General features: G+C 35.6%; 1 protein-coding gene across 1 annotated transcript in view; it reads right to left on the bottom strand.

The window, feature by feature from the left end:
• Nucleotides 1-13,157, bottom strand: part of CDH8 (cadherin 8) — a 244,333-nt gene extending 231,176 nt beyond the window's left edge. Inside the window, exon 1 of the mRNA XM_074839548.1 lies at nt 13,101-13,157. The gene's annotated coding sequence lies outside the window, so the exon portion shown is untranslated. The remainder of the gene's footprint in view (nt 1-13,100) is intronic.
• Nucleotides 13,158-17,583: the final 4,426 nt, after the last annotated feature.

A 17,583-nucleotide genomic window follows, 5' to 3' on the forward strand; every position in this document is an offset into this window, starting at 1 on the left:
TTTATTCAAAAGGGTCATAAAAAACAGTCATAAATTTGTTTTGAAATTTGAATGAAAACTCACAGAGTTGTTTTTGGACTGTTCACTCACTGATTGGCAGTGCTACTAATCACTTGACATGAAATTTGGCTATGACACTAAGGCTAACAGTCAGGCTCTTAGACAAAGAGTTCAGTGAAAACTCCAGTGCTTACAAGTGGCTGTTAGTTTAATGTCCTGTTGAAAAAACAGCACTTTCATTGCCCTTTAATGCCAGGGTAAGACACTCTTCAGAGTTAAAAATGGCACTTATTGAATTACCATTACTATTTTCTACAGTCTATTTAATGACTATTCCCTGTACAGATTCCACTTCTGTTTAGCAATGATGGATTAAGAGTCTCAAAAATGCTCTGTGCTGCATTCCACACCCCACAGAAACTCAGTGTGTAGTGGAGCTCTACGTGAAGAAACAGCTTGGAGTTGAGATGGGCCAGGAGAAGTTGACTGGGTTAGAAAGACCAAAGGAATCATCTCCATCATCTCATTTTAGTCCCGCACTGTTTTGTTTTTGTTTTTGTTTTTGTTTTGTTTTTTTTCTTTTTTTCTTTTTCTTTTGTTAACAGGCTGTCCCAGAGGAGTGATACATTTCTGTAATCATTTAAGAGTGCTTGGTAAAGCTGCTCATTGGAGCTGAGGCTGGATTCTAACCGTATGGTAATCACTTCAGTATTGGCTCTGAAATGTTTTTGAAAACTATTTGCAAGTCCTTTATACTAAAACTAAAGGTAAGGGAAACAAAATGGGAAAATAGCAGTCCACCAGAAAATGCATGGATTTCAGGTTTCTTTTATTTGCCCCTCAATTTCATTTTCAAAAGATCACTCCCTTACTTAGCCTTTCTAGACTAAGCTTCACCCCGAGTGCAATTTCCAGTGGAGTTATAAACCCCTGAAAAATGGGGTTTATAACAGAAATGTTGACAGCTGGCTCTTAACAGTAGCAGAGTTACCCACCACTGCTATAATATAGTAGTCTCTACTCTAATTCTGATGAAAAGTTACTGTAATGTGACTCCCTATCTATACTAGGCCACAGCATTTTTCTTCTTTATGGGCCTCATTATGGTAAGGAAAATGCATGTCCCCCTAGAGAAAGCTGGTAAAAGAGGATCTAAGTACTTATAAGCTATGTTTCTTTTACATCAGTGCCTGAATATAAGGCTAGAAGATCTAATGTGCTTACTGTAATGAGAAACATTATCAACACTCCTCAGAAAATGCAGACTTAGATGTGGTACAGAATTCTAACATAAGTTAATCTATAGTGTCTTTTATCTTGAAGGATTCCTAGGTGTTTTAATGAATAATGTCCCTGGGCAACATTCACTCATCCCAAAAAGCACAGCCGCCTGTAGGATGGACAAAGCGTCCTTTCTCCATCATCAGTACTATAACACTCTTCATGCTCACGGATGAGGAGGGAAACAGAAAACAGTTTCTCAATTGAGCACAGAGCTTTACATAAAATATATTGCCAAAATTAACTACCAAGTGGGAGGCACAACAGTTTTGCATCAAATGGTCTCCAGATACTTCCTATAGGTACATCAAATAATTCTTTATAGTGAGCCACTGCATATTTGTTTTTATTAGAAAACAGAATTCCTAGTGTTTATTCTATTATTCTTGTTATGGAACAGCACTACAATCACACAATGTCTCTGTTCTAACTGTGCAGTTGCACTTGCTATTTTTTGTGCTACTGGGGGAAAAAAAAAGTGAGAGGATGCAGACATTATTTTGCAAAATTTAAAATGAAAAAATATATTTTACATGAACATTTCCAATATGTTTCAGTATTCTTTCTTCACACTTGTATTTTTCCAGTATTAAATTAGGGATTTTTGATTTAATGTTTGTGTTCATGAATACTATGTGTTTATATGTGTGTTAGAGAGAGGGTGAATTTATGCACATAAACTGTCATTTCAAGGTCAGATTGTGAAATGCAATTGCTATTAATGACAGTAAACAACAGAGGTGGATAAATATGGGTAGCTTTTAGCAGATGAGCAGCTTAGACCATTGCTTAATATTTTTTAGAATAGACAAAAGTTTTTGATACACAGTACAAAACAGTAGCAAAGACAGAGCAAAGTCAGAGCTATAATCAGAATGTACTGTGATTAAAAAAGAATAAATCAGATGGATATAGGAGATTATGACCATCTGTATATTTTTGCCTCACACGTCACTCCTACCCTTGCTTAAGGCCCCAAAAAATCCCATCCCCAACATATTTGCCTAGGAATATATCCCATTTCGTCCTTGTGGGGTAACTTCCCTTTAACAAAACATGCAGCTCCAAAAAAGGTTAATCAATATTAATAGCTAGACAAAAAAGGAATTAGTAGAAGGAGATGGTAGGTACCTTTTTTTTACAGTACATCACCTTGCAAAATCCCTTTTTGCATGAGGTGAAAGTTGCCTAAACATGAATTATCTGATAACATATCTGTAACTCACTGGTCTGGCCTGGTCAAACACACATGACATGATTGGTAAATACTCAGATATTCGTATCTAACCCAGAACATGATAACTACCTGTTCAATTCAAACAGAATGAGGTGTAAGGATAATGTTAGTTGTATTTGTACACAAAATGCATTACTTATCTGTTCTGGATGAGAATAATTTTTGCCCATAGTAAAGCACACAACTGTTAATTTTATTTTGTCTTGCTCTGAAAATGGAGGTAAAAGTGACCTGTGTTTCCATCCACTTGATGGTGCTGTTTCCAAAATACATACTACATAGTGAAAATGAGTAAATGAAATCCGTAACTTACTTTACTCCTAGGAAATATGATGAATAATGAATTAATTTTCTTACACTCTGCTTTAGATACAAAAGCTACAACATCCTATCATTCCAGTGTTTCCTACATTTTCAACTAAATGCAGCAATTCTGTTTACCCTCTTCCAATGTATGACCAAATCTTTTAATCTTTTCTTAAATTGCACAGCCATGTGACAGTCAGTAAGGTCACTTGCATAATTAGGATGACTCATCTAACAAAGTTTGGCAGATCAGCATTTTGAATGAAAGATTTGAATTTTTGCCAGAAAAGGAGACTGGAAATTTAGACCCTGATCTTCAATGACTGAAATACTTGAGAACTTTCATATGCACCCTCTCCTTATGCAAAGGATCAAACCATGCTTATTTGGGTTGCGTCTACATTTTGGGGACTATCAGTGGCCAGCTGAAAGTATTAAGGTTAGAAGACTACATAATGTCAGAGGGGAAACATCAATGGTGCAGTCAAATAGATTATTTGAGTAGGATGTATTATGCAGCAGAACCAGGAGGCTTATATTGCAAACCATGCTGTAATAAAACACAAGAGCTAGAATTAGTACAACGAAATGTACGCATGCACAACATAATGGGGTCTTGCAGAGATCAAAAAAATAGGAACTATTTGTTGCAATTCCTAGCACTAGAATTACTTCCCATAGATTTTTCTATAGCAAGAACAAAAAATTCAGGTACTGAATTTGACTGAAAACTTGGTATCAAGGTCTACATAAAATGTTGTTACTTTTAAATAAAATCATGCAAAAATATTTTTAGATCTTGGGTACTTTACATTTATTAATAAATATTTTATGAAGTGCCACCACAGATGCTATTTAAACATGTGATAAGCCTGAATAATTAGTCTGCAGCACATAGCACGAATAAAACAGATTACTTGGAAAAAAAGCAAAAGTGCCAGGCTTGCCTAAGACACAAAATGAGGATCTGAGATGAGGCAATGAAACGACATTAACCTTGATTAAGGTTACTGCCTAAAACTGATTGTCAACACAGGATCTTTCAATGCATTACTCTTATTCCTGTTCTTATATTTCAACTTAATCTGAATGAAATTTTAATGCACTTTTAAAAAACATGTTAATAATTACATGGAAAAAGAAAGTGTCAGAATCAAATATAAATTCTTCACATGGTAATTTTCTCTTCACATTATTCTCCCCTCTGCAGTGGCTTTATTCCATTAAAGCAGGGCTTGTCCATAACTGTCAGGCTATGTACAACAATTTCAGGAAGAGTTTTTTGGGTCACTCAGCTTTGACCATCTTGGATCTTGTTGTTTTGTGTGAGAGCTGGGTATCTGACAGGCTGACATGATTACCGCTGTGTTTTCTTCTGCCTTTTTTAGGCTTATCTGCAAGATACACTGGCTCTGAGACCCTGCCCTGCTAACATCAGCCTGACAAAAATCCATCCTGTTAGCGACTGATTACCCTCCCTGCCAGGCTGAAATGATCAATGAGTGGATGGACTTGTCAGACAGTTCTTTAGAGATCTCTGTGGCAGTGCCTGCAGAAGTGTAATAGTGGAAAGAAAAACAGTCTAGGGACCTGCTCCTTCTCTTGTAACATGCATGTGTGGTCCTTTTCTACTCCAGAGCCAGTGGCTCTTCAACCTGGCTGAAGAACTGGCTTTAGACCTTTGTGCTGTAGAATGCAAAGTTTATGCAGAGTTTATGCAGTAACTTTGTAGATGTACACAAAACTTTAACTTAAATGCATTACAAATCTGCCTAGCAACTAGAAAGTACAATCCTATGTGTTCATTACTTTGTGCAACTGCATCAGTACTTTAGTTTTAATCATGACTGCACTTTGAGGCCCATCTACCAGGAGTCCTCATTTACCAGGGACCATGGGAGCAGTCATGGAAAGGACAAACTTGATTCCTTTCAGTTTTACTCCTGCTCTGCATTAGATGCAGCCACTAATGAATATTTAGTCGATGGGACCAAAGGAAGTAAGCCTGGTTGAAATTGGATCAATGTGGATCAAGCTCTTAGCACCAACTAAATGGCTTCACAAACATGGTCGTGTTGCATCACACTATTTGCTAATGTAGCTATAGATAATGTGTGGCTACCACTGGGAAAGCAAAACTGAAAGCAGGAGTAAAAGGATAGAAAAAGTAAAAATGGTTGTAATAAAAGATGTACAGTTATGTTATGTCAAAGCAATTTTCAAACAAAGAACACAGGGGAAAAAAAGAAATATATTACTGAAGGTTTTTTTATGTAACCCTTTTGTTGCTGTTGATAGTATCTTACATGAGCAGGATCATCTATGATGTTTATATTAACTTTTATAAATATGCAAGGCATTCGTTGTTAAGTGTCTAAACAACCATGCAGTTCCTACACATACAATACAAATAAGTTTCCTGGCAGCTAAGAAATTGGAAAAGTTATATTGCAGACCTAGAACTGTAACTATTTTGTTGTTGTTGTTTAGTTGTATTTTGGTAGTACCTGGAGACCATAAACAAAGGCAGACCTTGAAATGTAAATAGAGAAGAGGCGAGTATTTAAGAAATATAATCCATATTCCACCATATAATTCCTATTCCAAGGGTACTTGGGGCACAAAGAAATTTATTGACATGCCTGAATGTGCATAGCCAGTTGGAAATAGTGAACAACTGCAGAGAGTTTGAGGTCAACTCATTGCAAATCACAAATCTGCATTCACACTGGGGCTCTGGTACTGATGTGACATAGACATGTCCTAAATGTTAAAAAAAGAATACATATGATAGTCCCTATCTCAATCAGTGCATTATCCTTCTCAGAGATAAGGTGCAGCTGTGGTTTAACTGTGACAAAATTTTAATGTTAAAGCTTGTTGAGAAGCCTGAATACAAAATCATTGGTAATCAGATGATGAAAATGTGACCTTTTTGTAAGACAACCATGGAAAAATACTAGCTTTGTTATTCGACAAATATTACATTGCAGGACTGATATAATCTAGTTTTGTGTTTACAATGTAAACCTCACAGACCACTTCAAAAGAGTACCAAGTATAACTCTTGCACAGCACATCAGTTTTGCACTAGCAGATGGTAAAGCAGGAGTTCTGATTGGAGATGCTGATGCCAAACAAGAGGTACAGATTCCTCAGTGGAAAGAACTGTGTTGAAGTCAAATAAGTACAGAAGGAAAGTGCTGCAGTAAAGAAGAATTACTCTATTTCTATATCCAGAGTTGTCACCTAGATATGCTTAAAATACTTCACTGTAAATATTTGCCAAACTATAGTACCACAAAGGTACTATAGGCTTCCCAGATGTTGATAAAAAGCAAGACATGTAAGAACAGGACTAAGGACATGTTAATTGTAGTACTAGTGAAGAAATCAAGGAGTGAAAAAATTGGATTTGACTTTGTGATGAATAGTGAAGTCTTAAACACTGGCAGGATTGCAAAAATAGTACAGCAAATTGGGCATATTATTACAAAACATAAGGCCTTCTCTGTAAGGATAACTGATGGTGTGTGATTTTCTTTTATGAACAAAGTGTGAAAGCTATTAGAAAAAAACCAAGCATTTTGAAAACAGAAAGGAAAAAAGCACATAACCTTGTCTTTGCGAGTAGTCCTTCTAGAAATATCTTTAAACATTTATAATACATGGATATGAAAATATCCTGTTATTTTCTTGTGCTATTCTGCTGGAAAAGACTCATACCTTTGATAAGGACTTTCACAAAATCTTAGGCATTATTTAAATCCTTCTTTAGCCCTGAAAATAGGACATAAGTAGAATAGGCACTTTGCTGGTCCTCCACACAGAAAATAATTTTATCCTTTTTTTTTTTTTTTTTTTTTTTAAATCTTAAATGAAAAGAAGAGAACTTGAAAAACCAAAGTCTGAACAAATCCTGTAATCAACAAATTTGGTCTTGTTTTTCTCTCAGAAGTCCTTGAATAGATCATAGATTTACTCTTTAAAGCATCTTGATGACATATTTTAATACAGGCATTATGGTTTGTGGCTTGCTAGTCTTAGATTTTTGAGATTTATTGCTTAGATGTGATTATCCATTATCTCTGGCCTATAGAAGAGCACAGTGACTGAGACAGTGAAAAATAAGGTGTATGCAGTAATATGAAGCAGTAGATCCCAGATTAAAAAAAAAAAAAAAATTAAGACCTGTTGTTTTGGATTGTTTATTGCTATTTTAGTTTAGGTTTTTTATATGTTTTTTTTTTTAATGTCTAGTCTTTCAGCTTATACTGCTGACATTCCTAGAACTGTTTGATATTTGTTAGCATGGCAGTATTTCTGGCTATGAAGGCAGGGCAAACAGCCTCGCAATATGGTCAGTACAAGGATGCTCTGGGGCTCTCTGACTACCCATAGCATCTTGGGGACATCCTGAGAATACTTCAGCTGAAATGCCAAAGGTAAAAACTCAGGATCTGGTAGAAAAGTCTGAAGAAGGCATCAATGAAGCAACCCTTCAGTACAATACATTTTGTGTCACCATAAGGGAAGATGGATCTCATCAGAAAGAGAAGACATGAGAGGATTTGGCAGACCTTTCAAGTAGGTATAGAGTCCTCTCTACACCTGCGTTTGAGTGGCATCTTACAGTAAGCTATAAAAACTTGCTTGAGACCTATCAAACAGAGGTCTTGAAGAAATGTCCTTCCTTGGTTCTTTGCTTCTGGGATAATTCTGAGTCCCTCATCATCATGTGATGAGCAGGAGCAGAACATCAATTCATCTGTTTCTAGATTATCCAAACTCTGATACTTGAAAGTGAGGGTACCTGTTCTACAGACCCATTTGTCCTCTGGGAGCACTGTTTCCTAGGCATTTAAATGTTATCACTGAGGATGGAAGTTGATACAGTCAAGCTGCGGATGTTGATAGGAGAACATCTATGAGCCTCTGCTCCTTAAACCACGTCACTGAGTATGGTCCAGGCTAGTGGTAAAGGAGGACCTTTCCAAACACACTGGTAGTCAGTATAGCCAGTACTCTGACAACATGGATAGCTCGCCCATGGAAACTGGAGATATCCTGGAGCATAACAGAAAGATATCCTACAGGATTATAAGGTTTTGAGGAGCACTGGATAAAACTGTCTGTCCTGTCAATGGCTCTGACACAACTGGAATTAATTACATTCAGAATACAATTATAATGTCATTACAGATGAATGAAACAGATGATCTGTAAACTTACAACCTACCTAAAAAAACAAGAGTTGCAATGGGCATGTCAATGCCAGACTGCTTTTGCCACAGATTTATGGGAAAGCCCATTGACTGCTGGATTAGGATGGGAGCCTGGAAACAAGAATTCAGTATCTCCTGGTCCTGTGAGTGAAGACTCTGAGGTGAAACAACAGGATGGTACAGATCAGTGTCTGGGTATTTTATTTGATGTGGTTTGAAATGAAATAGCAGTTCCATAGTTAAATGCACTCATTCTGTCAAGACTACTCCAGATTCACTTTTTTCTTCATGACTGTAAAAAGATCCGATTTCCACTATGAAGTCTGGAAACATATCAAATATGAGGGTAGAATTAGACCTGATATAAGCTTGGTGATTTTAAAGAATACAAGATATATCCATCTTTCATTGTAAGAAGGTTTTAGCTTTCCACTGGGATTACTAATTTTTGCACTGCTATTGTACTGTAGTCTATCTATTTTTAATAAATAATGTTAATGAAAGACCTTTATTGCAAATGCACGTGTACAGGTTTATTTCTTGACTCATTGTTGCATTTATTTTTAGCTTCCTGATGAATTTAGCTTTTTTATAAAGTGTACAGGGAAATAAAGGACAGGAAAATCCACAGTACCATGTACAGAGGCAAAACAAAGAGTAAATACATTCATTGCTTTCCTCAAAAGAAATGTATTGTGCAGCTCCTGAGGAATACAATATTGAGATGAAAATGAAGCTGCAATGGAAATGGAATGAGAAATAGGTATTTGCTTCTGGGTGAACACAACAAACCTATCAGCTACATAGTTAAAAAGCAGCAGCCCCATCACACCAATTCCTGATGACTAAATAAACTACAGGTAAAAAGACAGGGGAATAAGACAGAAGGAAAGAAGGGAAATGAAGCTGCCAAATGAAAGAGAAGTGTTTCTGCAAAGGTCAGTAAGGGATAAGATTAGTTTGGAGTAAGCCAATACTACAGTGTAATTTGCAATATTTTCAAACACTTCAGAATAAGCATTCCTCACTATTTTTAATACAGGCTTTGAGCCATGACTATCTAAATAGACAGAGTAGGCATTAAAAGTTCATAGGGCTTGATATTGCCTGTAAAGAGGGAGCCCCTACAGAATTTTATTTTATTACTAACCTTTATTAGCCTTGTAGCCAATGCTGATTAAAGTGTTGTGGCATATCTGTCAGCATGCATGAATGCATGGAGATTATTAGCAACTGCATTTAAAAGTCTAAGAGCCAAGAGGTAGAGTCACAAGCCTGGAATACTAATTCCTATTTTATTCCATGGAAACAGTCAAAGGGATGGATAATAGCTTACTTGTCTCCTTTTATTGACATGTTTATCTATCCTTTTGCTCTTTTCTCTCAGCATGTAACTAAGACAACAGAAAATAATACAAAATATGAGGTATCTACAAGTATGGGTCAAATTGATTTCAGTGCAAAATATCCAAATCTGACTGGTCAAAAATAACTACCTCTAGCCCCTATAGGCTAACAACTTAATTGGAATATCTCCACTCAAGCTGCTCACAGGCAGATTTGGACTAAGTAGAAATATGTATTCAGCAAAGGTAGCCTTTTATTATTATGCCTGTAGACACATTCCAGTCCTTTACTGAAGTATTTTGTTGATTGTGTGATGAATCTTTTGTAGACATAACTTCTAACCCAGTTGACTCAAATTTCTTCACTGAAAATATTTAGAATTCACAATTCAAATTGAGCTGCATGAGCAGTTACTTGAGTCACACTGCATTCTTTTGTCTTGGGACCTAAACTTAACAAATTACTTAAAATTTAAGAAATTTAAGCCTATGTTAATTTTCATGATACCCAAAGCAAATTTCTTTCACGACTAACTGTGTTTTAGTTATAGCAAAATACTGGTTTGGTCAATGTTCAAATCAACTTTTCTTTTTTAATATGAATCCAAACAAAATGTGAATAAGGCAGTTAATCTGGTTTAAAGTGAAGCTCCACTTGGAAGTGGCTACATGTTTATAAACAATATCTTTCAATATTTTGATGCTCCATTCAATGCCACAGTTCAGAAAATCCTGAGACAAGTTAGGCAAAATTAGACAGAGCTCTACTGATGATTTAGGAAACCTATCTGTGTACAGTTCAAGTAATAGAATTTTGTTGATGTACATCACAATGAAAAATCTTGGAAAGATTTATCTTTCCTCCATATGACAAGAAAACTCTTCTATGTGGTACATAACTAAAACCAAAGGATCATAAACCACATCTGAGCATTAATTTTAATGAACAAAGAGATGGCTTCTACCCAAGACAAGCCAGTTGTTCAAATGTGAATCACAATTGTAGCTAGAGATCACCAATGCTGCTTCGGCATTTTTTTGCTAGAAAAGATTTTATGAGGCAGAACATGACAGTCTGGTAGAAGGATCCCGAAGTTTAAAATAAGTAATCTCTCATGTCCTCTTTTAAAATAACATAGAGGAAAAGTAGTCATAGGTATAAGTGTAACACTGTAGACTGTAAATATACATAATGTAATCTTAATTAATTAAATCAACTAATCAAGACGATATGTTGAGTTAGCAAAGGGATAGATTAAAATTTTAATAATCATAATAGAAACTGTCTGTCGAGGTAAATAAAAAAGCCAAGTGTTATCTACCAAAGTGTTTGTGTAAACATCTCGCTATTCTATTTCTGAAAATGTTGTGTAATTTAAAGCTGACTGACAATCCTGTCCACCAGTTTTAAACCTGTATGAATGAATGTATTTGCCTCTTAGTATTTTTTTAATGTCTTGGTAATTTAACATGCTTTGCTTCTTTATCACTTAATGATTTTTATATGTCTGTCTATAATACTTGCAATTCCAATACAAAGTTGTATTTCATCGTGTTTCTGTAGCTAAAGATGTTTTGTTATCTGTATTCTAAGAGCCCCAAAAGACTCTAGCTAAGATAAAATGCTCCTATACCTGGGATACTATACTGTAAGCATATAAGGTCTGATCAACACCTGTTACCACCTCAGTGATCTCTGAGATGTCGCCATTAAACATGGTGGTAGACCTGAATAAACTACCCAAACAATACTCACAGTAGTATCTAGAGATATTGAATCTCATTTCCTAAACCTTAAACATCCTAATATGTCAAAAAAATTAATATAATGAATCACTATTATTTCTCTACTGGAGCAAAAAGTAGTTGAATTAAATTTCCCCAGTGTTTTCCAATTCTCTGTAGCATCCATATTATGCTCTCTAATATGGATTACTGTGATTTTTCTGCTCTCTCTAAAAAGAGTCATCTGTATTATGGTTTCTCATCTGCTCTTTCCCTTTATGCTGTACTATTTAGAGACTTCCTTGTCAGCTCTACATGAAACTTACTGTAAAGCACAGATTTACAGTCACTGTGATTCACATATTCAATGCAGGAGGCCCTGAATATCTAAGTAAATTCTATCCCACTCTCTGACTAATAATGTATTACTTGTAGGGATATTGTCTTATCACAAAGTGTGAGGACTTTGTTTCATGCTTTTGCTTATTTGTCTGCTGTGGTTTGCAGTTCTATTCATCACTTACTGCTTTTATTCTTCTATTTGACTTCTTTTAGATCGATTTCCTAATGGCCTTGCCACCTGGTCTGACCTGATAAACTGACAGTATATACTGTAAATTTTGGTCTAAGATTAACTTTTCCTAAGATAGATATACCTTTTTTGTTCAGTTTGTCAGTGTTGCTTTCATAAATATTCTGGATTTCAAGTGTTGAACTGTGTTTGTCAAAACTGAAACAAGTGAATCTATATGAAGATGAATACAAAAATAGAAGTTTAAGTAGGCTTTACTTAATAAATGTTGATTCATCAGTCTGGCAACTATTTCAGTTTGGGTATAGTAACTGGGAATTTAGAGGAAGCATTGATGTAGCATAGCCTGCAAAACTCAAGGTTGCAAAATATTTTCTGTATGGCAAAAACTCATGTTACTCTGTTAGCTTTGTCAGAAAAACTATCTGAAATTCTGAACCCATTTTACTGCACAGAATAATGGCGAAGATCATATCTATTTTCCTCTCCATACCAGCTAACAGAAGTTTTATCCACCTGTGTTAGGTCCACCTAGCCATTGCTGTTTAACTAAGATTTTCTGGTCAAGTTTGCTTAGCCTGCAAAAAGCATCTTTCGTCTACTGATAAACAGAATTTTTATTTACTTAAAAAGAGAAAACCTGGCATATCGATAAGCACAAGCCTCCACCAGGGCATACTCTCATAGAGGACACAGAACATTTTCAACAGCAGCTTACTCTCTGAATCCTATATCAAACCCTTCAGTTACATTTAAGTAATATAACCTATTAAGTTACCTTAATAACATTTGGAGTAGATCTGTTTCCTATCAAGTCTGTCTTTGGTTGAGTGGTAAACAAAGAGTTTCTTCTTCCACAGTTCTTAAACCAGAGCTGAATTTATACTCGATGCTGTTCTAACTGGGTCTTTTTAAAGCACTTATCTCACTTCCAAGTGCATTTTCTATGAATTAATCACATTTGCTACATTTCCAGCATGCAAGTGTTAATGATCTTAAGCATTGTCCTTCCACCATAAAGATTTTCTGAACTTTAGCTATAGCAAAAGAATGCAACATCTGAATTTTGTCTCTTCTGTGAATTTAGAAGTTTAGAAACAGAATACTGCAATGTGCTTCAGTTCTCAACTGCTGTCTTTAGTTCAGTGACTAATAAAGTAAAAGAACTGACTTCTACAATTCTTCCTCTGTCTACTAGCTTCTGAAAGTCAGGTCCTTTTCTTTGCTTAGTTAAGCAATTCAGTGGCTTCCTAGGTTGCAACAAACTCCATATGTTTCCTTAGCAACTCTTACAAGAAGTCTTCCACTGTGTCAGAGGCCTGGGCTCTGTATCAAACTCCTGTTCTTTTCAGCCACCACCACTGCCCACCTTCTCGTGTTCCTCTGCCTTCACTTCAGAAGCTTCTTCTAATGAGCATGCTGTTCTTACCAGGAAAGAACAACCTTACCTTCTCTCCAGTGAGATCCACATGACCTTAGGAACAGCAGCAAGGGCAAGGTAACCATGCACCTTCTTTTTCCATGACCCAAATATTGCTTATTTCATAGAACATGAAGTACCCAGACAGTGACCTGTAAAACAACAAACAAAAAATACTGTCATCTGTCAGTGCTCTGAATAGGTTTCAGTAAAAGACTTCATTGTTCCTGAACCTGATGAAACTATTGTTCTGGTAAGCACACCTTAAGCCATGTTCTGTCCCTGGTCACTACAGTATAACTGCACTGAGAGACCATAGCACTTAGACCCACCCAGAAAATAACATTTTTTGGGTGTCTTTTTCCTGATTCTCCAAGGCTTTGGCTTTGGAATGGTAACGTTATCTTGACAAGTCTGTCAGGGAGAGCTTTTAAGTGTTTTTGAAAATCTTGAGCATGAAGTTAATCAAAGCTGAAATGACTCCTAGAGGCATTAAGGAGGGAAAAAAACCTAATTTTGTTTCTCCCGAGAAAATCCTAGATCAGTTAACATCCACAACATATGACTTTGTTATGTGATAAGTTACTTAATGAAGGCCTGAATCTACAGTGGGCAAGAATGAAGGATCTGTATGCTGGAATATTCATCACTGCAGCTGTAAAGTACCTTTGAACGAACAAACGAACGAACACACACACACACACTCTCTCTCTCTCTCTCTTTCTCTTTCTCGTAATGGCAACAAATCTGGGTACAGTTTGCCTTCTATAATACCTCAGAGTAGAATGTCTCTACTTTGTTAACTGTAGAAAAACAGATGAGGGAAAATATATTTGTTTTTCAAATATAATGAAGTTACTGTGAATGTCTAAAAAAAATGTAAGGGTGCATTATACTGTGATTCCAACTCATTGCCAACATTTGTTCAATGTATTCACTTTTTGTATTATTCGTTAACTGTTTTTGATATTGAATAATGTTTTCATGTTCAAACTGCAGTTTTGTCTGAGAATTGCATAGAAACTATGTAGACTGTATCACTACCTTTCTTCTTCAGAATATAAGGTATAACGTGTTTGCACTTTGCTGAAGGTTCTTATCGTAGTACATACAGATGCAGAATCTGTAAGAATTCCACATAAGAACTTTAGAGACTCTTAGGTTTTCTTTCATCTGTTTGGATTCCATAATGTATAAGGAATATTTCCACTATAACATTTAGGTTCTTATATAAAGTCATGATTCATTCAGCATTTATACAGTATAATTCCTACAGCACTATAGTTAGCCCTAGTGATATTTGTTTATAGAATGTAAATTTACATATCTATAGACAAATGTAAATTGGATCAATTATTAAAAATGGATTAAAATAGAAATATAATTATGCTAGCACATCCTTGAAGACGATTGCTACTATTCACTTTAAAAACACACAACATGACAACATAATATGCACTTTATTTAGCTGTTGTGAGAACAGCTGTCATTTAAGAGACCTAATAAGAACATATATGAAACAGGTTTTTTTCTCAGAGTAGCTCAAGTGTATATAAGATTATTTTTAGAAAATTTTAGTTTCTGGTGTTTGACTTGACTCAGAAAAGAAAAGATCCCTCTCAACCTTAAGCAGGTACTAAAATTAGATTTTATTGCTACTGTGGCATCAAATCTGAGATGTACTGATGTTAATTTTTGTATCAGAGTTTTATCAGTATTCAGTATTTCCATCTTCTGTATTTGTTAAATACTCTTAATATCTATATCTGCATGTTGACAAGAAAGTTTCACTAAGTTTGTAATGATGACTTTGTTAACATCAGAGTTAATCTGTCATACTGCTCTCTTTAGCATAATTAAGACCTCTTGATATGCTTTCCTGGACAAGATGAACCTAAACAGGTTTGTTTCCCATTCAGCTGCCTCTCCACATAATATATACATTAAACATCAGTTTAAACTGGAACATAATCTTAGTATCAAGCTGTTTGTTCTGTGAAATTCTGCTCAGTTATTTGCTTTAAGGCATGGAATAAATGCAAGTCACGTTTGGGTACCTGATGTCACATCTACTTTACTGGGAGAGACAGAACTGAGAGGTTGTAATTCTGGAACATTTATAGCTGAACAATTATTTTTTTCCATTAAAAAAATAAAGATTATGCTAAACAGACAGTTTTAACCTTTTTCTTGGACAACTGGATTCAGAAGACAAATAACTATTACTGTTTTATCTACAAAAACCAATGAGCCAGAAATGAAAAACTACTAGCACTGCTGCAGAGGTGTTTTACCGGGTAAGGTAGTTTTAATTCAGTGTCTTAATGTACTGTCAGGAGACAGAAGTTAAACAGGACATTCTGGGCAGCGTGACTGCTTGAAAAATACACAAAAATTTGCAGCCCACTGACAAGAAAACTCTCTATACTATACAGTTTTATTTGTGTATTGTATATAGACATACATATATAGTATACATACATGTATAGTGTACCACAACCCTGGGTTAAAATTCTCCAACCAGCTCTGAGGAACTCATGTTAGATTTCCATATTATAAGAACAGTTGTTGCTCCTCTCTCCAAGTGCTTTTTGTCTTGCAGACAAGTTTTCTTCTGAAGTTCAATAGGAATTTGTCTCAGTACAAGCATTTGAACATGTTGCACAGAATACATTTTAGTATTGAGAGATTCCTCACACTTCACATAAACTGTAGGACAAGTGATATTTTCCAACCGTGGAGCTAGGATCCAATGTCTAGTTATCTGAATTAAGGAAAATACACATTTTGGGTACCTTCCTGACTTCTAGTTCTTTTTGTTCCTTAAGTCTTCAAGTCTATGTCCTATCAGCTGATCTATATGGGTGAGCAGATTTTTGACTCCAATGTAGATTTTCAGAAACTAGGATTTAGAAGTCAATCTTCTATGCTCTGTAACTACTAAACATGTACATCTAACGACTCCTCATAACTTCAAATACCACTGAGGACTCCATAGGCCTCTGCAGTCAGTAAACAGCTGAAAAACCCATCCATGCAGAGTACTTCAACATTGTCAAGTGGCTGGCCTGCATTTGATGACAACCTACCATTGTTTGCAGGCTCCTCATTACTACTCCCACTGCTCGAGAAGCAAATGTCTGTGCTGAATCATACAGTGGTTGGAAAGGTTGCATGTGAGAGAATTTCTGCTTTGAAAGTAGAGAAAACTTTAAACCTAACAGTCAGCTTTTCATTAATGGAAATATATTAAAAGAGTTTTTCATGTAAGTTTAATTCCAGCACTTTGGAACTCTCTGACTGTCTTTGCAACCTTAACTTTCTCCTAGCATAGTGCAGGGCTCTGTTTTCTACATGAAAACTAGTACGCCTAAAACACTCCATCTTTCCTGAATTGACACCTGCACAACTCAGACCGCCACTTCTAATTTGCACAGGCCAGACTTTAAAGTACCACAGTGTTACACAGAAAGGGAAGGATCATTTATTTGTTAATTTAGGAGGATTGTAACAGCTGTGAACTGTACAGGCTTTGGGACATGATGTATCTTGGGCTGAGGGGGGAGGGAGCAGGTATAAAAAATATCTGGGAAGTTAACCTTTGGAAGGCAAGGCTGCAGAAAAATTAAGCCAGTCCAGCCTTCGTACCTTCTTTTCATCAAACGCAGATTTTTTTAGATCATAAAGTATTAAATCTAAAACTGGAATTGGATGAGAAAAATATTAATTCCCAGATTGCTTGTGCCAACAATTAATTATGTTTCAGAAAAATCCTACTTTGAGCACAAATGGATTAATATGTATAATGGCATGCTCCTCTTCTAAAAACTTTAATATGGAAAGTGCTATGCTAAGCCATAGTCACTTAAAAATAGACATTATAATGAAAGAGCTTCAGTTGTAGATGTACATTTCCAAAAATCTGTTTAATGCACTTGTTGCAGGGTTTCACAGTAAACAGCTGGTGATTTTATAACCCATAAACACACTTGCCCTATTTTAAAAAATGGTGTATGGGTGAACTACTGTATGCACTACATAAATAAATACCATAGCACACTTTTCCACTGAAAGGTAACACTGGTATAGTGTTTTTAAACAACCCTCATATTTACCCCTACAGCCTTATACTGATAATTTACATGGAACAGAAATAAATACTTATCTTCACATCAACTGGTTAAGAGAATGAAAAGACATTTTCTGGCAGACTAATTGTTTATTTCCCATCTTCTAATGTAGATGATTTAGAATATTTAATTTTATTTTTAAAGTATGTGGCTGAAAACACAAAATGAGAAATTACCTTACAATTTGTCTAGAATAAAGGGATGAGAACAGAGACGATGCAGTGTCAGTACTGCTACAATGCATATATTTATGCAAGATTATGCAGAGTTTTAGAGAATAATAGTGTTTAGAATTTCCTGATGGGTTTGATACATAAATATGCCTAAGACTTGAAATAATAAATAAGAAAATACAGTTACAAATTAGAAAGTAATAACATA

Source organism: Strix aluco, chromosome 14 (assembly GCF_031877795.1).
Source record: "Strix aluco isolate bStrAlu1 chromosome 14, bStrAlu1.hap1, whole genome shotgun sequence".
NCBI classification, from domain to species: domain Eukaryota; kingdom Metazoa; phylum Chordata; class Aves; order Strigiformes; family Strigidae; genus Strix; species Strix aluco.